The sequence below is a fragment of the Pseudophryne corroboree genome, chromosome 7 (genome assembly GCF_028390025.1).
Source record: "Pseudophryne corroboree isolate aPseCor3 chromosome 7, aPseCor3.hap2, whole genome shotgun sequence".
Lineage (NCBI taxonomy): Eukaryota > Metazoa > Chordata > Amphibia > Anura > Myobatrachidae > Pseudophryne > Pseudophryne corroboree.
The window spans coordinates 387,761,024-387,767,679 of NC_086450.1; the positions used below are offsets into that span (position 1 = coordinate 387,761,024).

The 6,656-nt window shown below is 42.0% G+C and overlaps 1 long non-coding RNA gene across 1 annotated transcript; it reads right to left on the bottom strand.

Moving 5' to 3' along the window:
- Positions 1-2,925: 2,925 nt before the first annotated feature.
- LOC134943763 (uncharacterized) lies at positions 2,926-5,601 on the bottom strand. Its single transcript, XR_010181733.1, has 3 exons — positions 5,095-5,601; positions 3,512-3,564; positions 2,926-3,218 (listed from the first exon to the last, which is right to left on the bottom strand). It is a non-coding gene; the product is annotated as an uncharacterized LOC134943763 (long non-coding RNA).
- Between the last annotated feature and the right edge of the window lie 1,055 nt (positions 5,602-6,656).

The following is a 6,656-nucleotide window of genomic DNA, read 5'->3' on the forward strand; positions in this document are numbered from 1 at the left end:
GAGTACAGAGCTTTCATCACAATAATTACAGTATGTGCTTGTATGGTGATGTCTTCCAACCAACTTTACTCACTTGTTCATATGAGCAAAGTTGCATCAAACATCAGCGAAAACTGACTCTCTGTGATGGAACAGGGCATTTCCCAGTAATACGTTCTTGCGTCACACTGTATTTGTAACTTTGCATATTGTGTTATTTTTAGTCTAGAAGACTTTGGTAGACAAATAGATTATTCTTTGTGATGTGTATTGGTGCGACACATAGGGCAAAACTTCCACCATAGAAACTTGCAGAAATTCGTGGGCGAATGCAAAATAAGGTGAATAATTCCTGAAACATACAATACAGCTAACACATAGGGGTATATTTACTGAAGTGCCAGGTTAGAAAAGTGGACATGTTTCTCATAGCAACCAATAAGATACTACTTATTATTTATCTAACACCTTGTAGAAGATAATAGTTAGAATCTGATTGGTTGCTATCTGCAACATCTCCACTACTATAAACTCACACTTTAGGAAATATACCCTGTAGCCCAGGCATTCCCAACCATGGTCCTCAAGGCACACCAACAGTGCAGGTTTTAGTGATATCCAGGCTGCAGCACAGATGGTTAAATCAAAATAACTGAGCTACTAATTAAGTCACCTGTGTTCAAGCCTGGATATCGCTAAAACCAGGACTGTTGGTGTGCCTTTAGGACCGTGGTTGGGAATGCCTGCTATAGACCATATAGTTAATTTGGGGGTGTTTCTAGTACTTTTACACTTCAGCATGGATCCACAGCATCAACTAATTAAAAGGCAAAAATGGTCTATGTTATTTCTGGGCCCTGTCACGTGTCTATTCATACACATGTGGTCTATACACATACATGACAGCAGCAGCTCGATGCTTTTGTCAGATTTCCAATCTTACATGTGAAAAATTACTTGATGAGTTAAGGCATATGTGAATGGGTTATAGTTTCACATTTATAGCTAAATTATTATGTAGAGCTAAAATAAACATTTTAAAATACACATTGATGACAAATTTAGGGTATCCTATGATATTTAATTTAGGGGTGTTGTATATGTTCTGTCGCACTGGTGCTAAAAGATCAACGGAAAGAAATCTCCAAAATGCTCTTTTTATCATGGTATATATCCAATCAGCAGGCAAAAAGAAGCATGGGAGACGCACCAAAATGCGTGTTGGGATGTGTGTGTGTCCATTTGTATATTATAGATCACATCAACTCCTGGTAAGTATATAAACATAACAGAACTTGTATTTAGTGGTCCTCTGTCAGGACTATGGGGGTCATTCCGAGTTGTTCGCTCGTTGCAGATTTTCGTTATACTGCGATTAGTCGCTAACTGCGCATGCGCATAGTTATTTTACTAAAAACTTAGCTGTTTTGCTGTAGTGTCTGCGGCGCTTTTCAGTCGCACTGGTGTTCGGTAAATGAATGACAGGAAAGGGACGTTTCTGGGTGGCAACTCAGCGTTTTCCCGGCGTTGGCTAAAAAACGCAGGCGTGTCAGGGAAAAACGCGGGAATGTCTGGAGAAACGGGGGAGTGGCTGGCCGAACGCAGGGCGTGTTTGTGATGTCAAACCAGGAACGAAATGGGCTGAGCTGATCGCAGTGTAGGAGTAAGTCTCGAGCTACTCAGAAACTGCTAAGAATTATTTATTCGCAATTCTGCTAATCTTTCGTTCGCAATTCTGCTATGCTAAGATACACTCCCAGAGGGCGGCGGCCTAGCGTGTGCAATGTTGCTAAAATCAGCTAGCGAGCGATCAACTCGGAATGAGGGCCCATGTCAGGAATCCTGAGGAAAGAACGCTTAATACAAGTTCTGAAACATTGATATACTTACCAGTAACTTGTGGTGATTCTTCCAAACTATCCTGAGTGTTACTTTTTACAACACTAAATATATATGTATAAATATCTCCTAACTATTCTGTTTAAACCAAAATGTTCTCATATCTTGAATAAAGTAATATTTTGGGATATTTATGCAGGTACAGTATGGGTTATATTTCCAAAGCGGCGGCTTGAAGCTGAAAATTTAAAGCGGCACACACAGTTTAAAGCCTGATGTGCTTTACAATGAGTTAGTGCCGCTTAAAATTTTCAGCTTCAATCCGCCGAGAAGCAGGAGCTTTCAAAATCCATTCCTTCATAAATATAGCTGGGATCAATATGACTAGCTGATGGACGGGATGCTGGCGGTCAGTATACCAACAGCGGCATCCCATCCATCAAAATCCTGACAGCCCCCCAGGTTGCACCATAACCCTCACCTTTTCCCTAACCTTAACCCTAACCCTCCCTTGTGGGTGCCTAACCCTAACCCCCCCGCCTGTTGCCTAACCCTAACCCTCCCTTGTGGGTGCCTAACCCTAACCCTCCCCCCCCCCGCCTGGTGCCTAACCCTAACCCTCCCTTCCCCTCTGCCTAAACCTAACCCTCCCCGCTTGGTGCCTAACCTTAACCCTCCCTCCCAGGTGCCTAACCATAACCTCTCCGGCGTTGCATCCTGACCCTAACCCTTCTTCTGCAGCCTAAACCTCCCCCTCCCCCGCTGTAGGACAGCAGTGCATCCCGCTGTCAGGACGATTGGGATGCCGGCTGTCGTTATTTTGATGCCGGTATCCCGTTTGGTGTTGGTATAGTGACGCCATGTTTCTGTCCTCCCTCAGGATCCCGGTGTCGGTATATTGACCGCCGGGATCCCATTCGTTGGGAAACTAACTACTTCCCATATAGCAAAGGTACAGTATCTTCAAATTGACACATGGAATTAAGGGAAATGTACATTTATTTCATATACCCAAAAATATAGTAAGAAACACTTTTGTATACTAAGAAATGTAAAAAGTTATTCTCTGTCAAGTGTGAAAATTAGTTATTTTATTTTTGGATATTTTGTTGTACAGTTTCTTGGGAAAAAAATCATTACTTTAAAAGTTCATTATTCTTTGTAGATGCTTTTTGTAGCTGTATTTCTCTTAGTAAAACCCATCAGTGCTAGATGACTCTCACTTATCACTTGCTTACACTGAAATTACCAAATCCTGAAACTTCATTTTATATTATTACTTGCTGAGGTTTTGCTTTCAGTTCATTTGTCTTCTACTGATATCATTTCCATTGATTTGGTTCATCATTAGGGTTGTGTATCCTATTTACTGTCTGGAATGAAATAAGTTTTTGTGTCCCCTGTAGATAAACAGAATTGAAAAATATATAAATGTGTAATTGTAAAGAATCATCCAAATAAACAAACAAATAAAATGTTATTTCCTGATTTATTTATCTTGAAGGATCTACAGAAAAACTCTTAACTCTGCATTGATCTGAAATAAATTCTGTGTTATCTATGTGTATATATTTCTACTGTACCATTTCTCCATAATTACTTAAGAAGTACCTTTATCAATCTAAGATCTAGCAGAACACAAAAGAAGGAAACTATTATACCATAACAAAATGAAAAGAACAAGTTACTGTACATTTGTTGTTTTCTCCTTGATGATCCATATGGTTTGAAATAAACTTGTACAGCCTATATGATAATAATGAGAATAATTATAATTATAATAATACAATATATATATATAATTATAATAATATATAATTATTATAATAATTCAAATTTTTACTAAAAGTAATAACTACAGTTTATTTCAGGACTAAAATTGGACTAAACTAAAAACTGAGATCCGAAAAAAGTGTAGATTCGAAAGATTTAAAAGATGAAAGATATGATAGATGAAAGATTTCCCATCAACGATTATGTGCATACACACTGAACAATGTCTATGAAAGATTTGAAAGATTTAAGGGCCCTATAGACTGGGCGACCAGCCGGCGACCTGGCGGCGGGGGGAAGGTGACCGGGGGAGTGAAGTTTCTTCACTCACCCCGTCACCATAGCAATGCATGCTGATATGGACAATCTCGTCCATATTGGCCTGCATGCATAAGCGACAGTGCACCAACGATTAACGAGCGTGGGGCTGCGCATCGTTAATTGTTGGTGCCTACACACTGCACGATATGAATGAGTTCTCGTTCATTAATGAACGAGAACGTTCATATCGTGCAATGAGATCTGCCATTGTGTAGGGCCTTAAGGTTTATTTAAATACTGGGCATGGTTTTAGAAGTGTGCGTCGGACTTCTTTGTACAATAAATAACAGCATACATTTTATATAACTGCATATCTGCTCTGTAGTTTGTTTAGTGAGGTGTATACCTGCTAAACCTTCAAGCATTACCCAGAAATAAAGACTCCACACAATTTTTAGGAACAATTTTACTTACACATTTTAGAAAAACAATAAATTAGAAACATTCTGGGCTGGATTCATCGATTTTTGGGCCAATGAGTGCCATGACAGCAGGGATTACACCAATAGAGGCATCAGGCATTCCAACAATTGGCCAGAAACAGTGCAGCGAAAAATAGTGGCGCCAACATAACTTGGGGTGAAGAAGTAAAAGTATTTGAGGACAGAATTTCTAAAGTGCACAAGAAATAAAAGAATTCCCAACGTTCTATTACAGGGGCAAATAAAGTGTAAAAAAACAACATTATGATACAATTGACTTTCAGAAAAAACATATTGGATGAGTAAGGACAAATAAAAATTTGAAGCCAGCAAACAAAAACGCAAATTAAAAAATGAAAAAAAAGTTAGATCAAAAATTTTGGTCACCTTGAAGGGTGGAGTGTGCACTCAACAGAGTTGTGAACACTCCACTTGAAGAGGTGCCAGGGAAGGGGGATTGTGGCATTTGGAAACCCGGCGCAGGGTATGTGGGGTATTGTTGAGGAGGAATTACCGGCGCAGAATACATGGGAAGGTGAGATGGGGGAGGGGTATAAGATGTACTAGGCACCTGTCTGGTATCTAACACAACGCCACTGTGGTTGCCCAATTCATCATCGTGGCCATGTGTTATAATGGCATATACCAGACACTGAGCGTATTTTTGCTGAATGGGGTTCATGTCCCGCAACTCACAGGCGAAATGTTCTCCCAAAGCTTCAAATGTATCCGTTTTTTTTTTTTTAGGACTGTATCTGACCTGCTGGACGGGATAGATCTTCCACGGGTAGCCGGCAGGCGTCTCTTTCTAGCTGGGGCGTTTCCATCACGTTTCCATCACCACCTCACTCTCCTCCAGCTCCGGCATTACAGTGGCTTGCTCTGCCAGCTCCTCCACTGCAGGTTCCACGTCCAGCTCCCTCGAAGACAGCTGTGTTAAAAAAATAAATACATTAACGACACCCAAAAAAATGACGCAAGTCAGAGAAATAAAAACTGACAAACAAGGCAACCCAAAATCAGAGAAATAATGAAAAAATTAGATTTATGGTAAAAACTTACCGTTGTTACATTTCTTTCTGCGAGGTACACTGGGCTCCACAGGGAATGACATTGGGGGTGTAGAGTAGGATCTTGATCCGAGGCACCAACAGGCTCAAAGCTTTGACTGTTCCCTAGAATGCCTAGCGCGCCTCCTCTATAACCTCGCCTCCGTGCACAGGAGCTCAGTTTTTGTTAACCAGCCCAATGCAGTAGCAGGCAAAAGAGACGACAACTGTTAGTAGCCACATACACCACATTCTCATGACCGGAGAAAGTGTCAGCAGCTAATGCCATACCAACCCTAGGAAGCTATGTGCGTCAGGGTGGGCGCCCTGTGGAGCCCAGTGTACCTCGCAGAAAGAGATTTAACAACGGTAAATTCTTACCATAAATCTCGTTTTCTGCTGCGGGGTACACTGGGCTCCCCAGGGAATGACATTGGAGATGTCCTAAAGCAGTTCCTTATGGGAGGGACGCACTGTAGCGGGCACCCTGGGAGGCGGAAGTATCGAAGGCATAGAATCTTATGAACGTGTTCACTGAGGACCACGTAGCCGCCTTGCACAATTGTTCAAGGGTCGCACCACGGTGGGCCGCCAAAGAAGGTCCAACCGACCGAGTAGAATGGGCCTTTATGGTAGCAGGAGCTGGAAGGCCAGCCTGTACATAAGCATGTGCAATCACCATTCTAATCCATCTGGCCAGGGTCTGCTTGTGAGCAGGCCAGCCACGTTTGTGAAAACCAAACAGAACGAAGAGAGAATCCGACTTCCTGATGGAGGCAGTTCTCTTCACGTAGATACGGAGAGCCCGTACCACATCCAAAGACCGCTCTTTGGAAGACAATTCAGGAGATGCAAAGGCTGGAATCACAATCTCCTGATAAGGTGGAAAGAAGATACCACCTTAGGTAGGTACCCGGGACGTGTTCTAAGAACTGCCCGATCACATTGAAAAATCAAGTATGGTCACCTACAAGACAAGGCACCCAGATCCGACACCCTTCTAGCAGAGGCAATAGCCAACAGAAACAATACCTTAAGAGAAAGCCACTTTAGGTCTGCAGATTCAAGAGGCTAAAATGGAGACCCTTGCAATGCTTCCAAAACCACCGACAAGTCCCAAGGGGCCACAGGCGGAATATAGGGAGGCTGAATCCACAACACACCCTGAGTGAACGTATGTACATCAGGTAAAGTCACAATTTTTCTCTGGAACCAAACCGACAAGTCAGAAATATGAACCTTGATGGAGGCCAGACAAAGGCCCAAGTCCAGG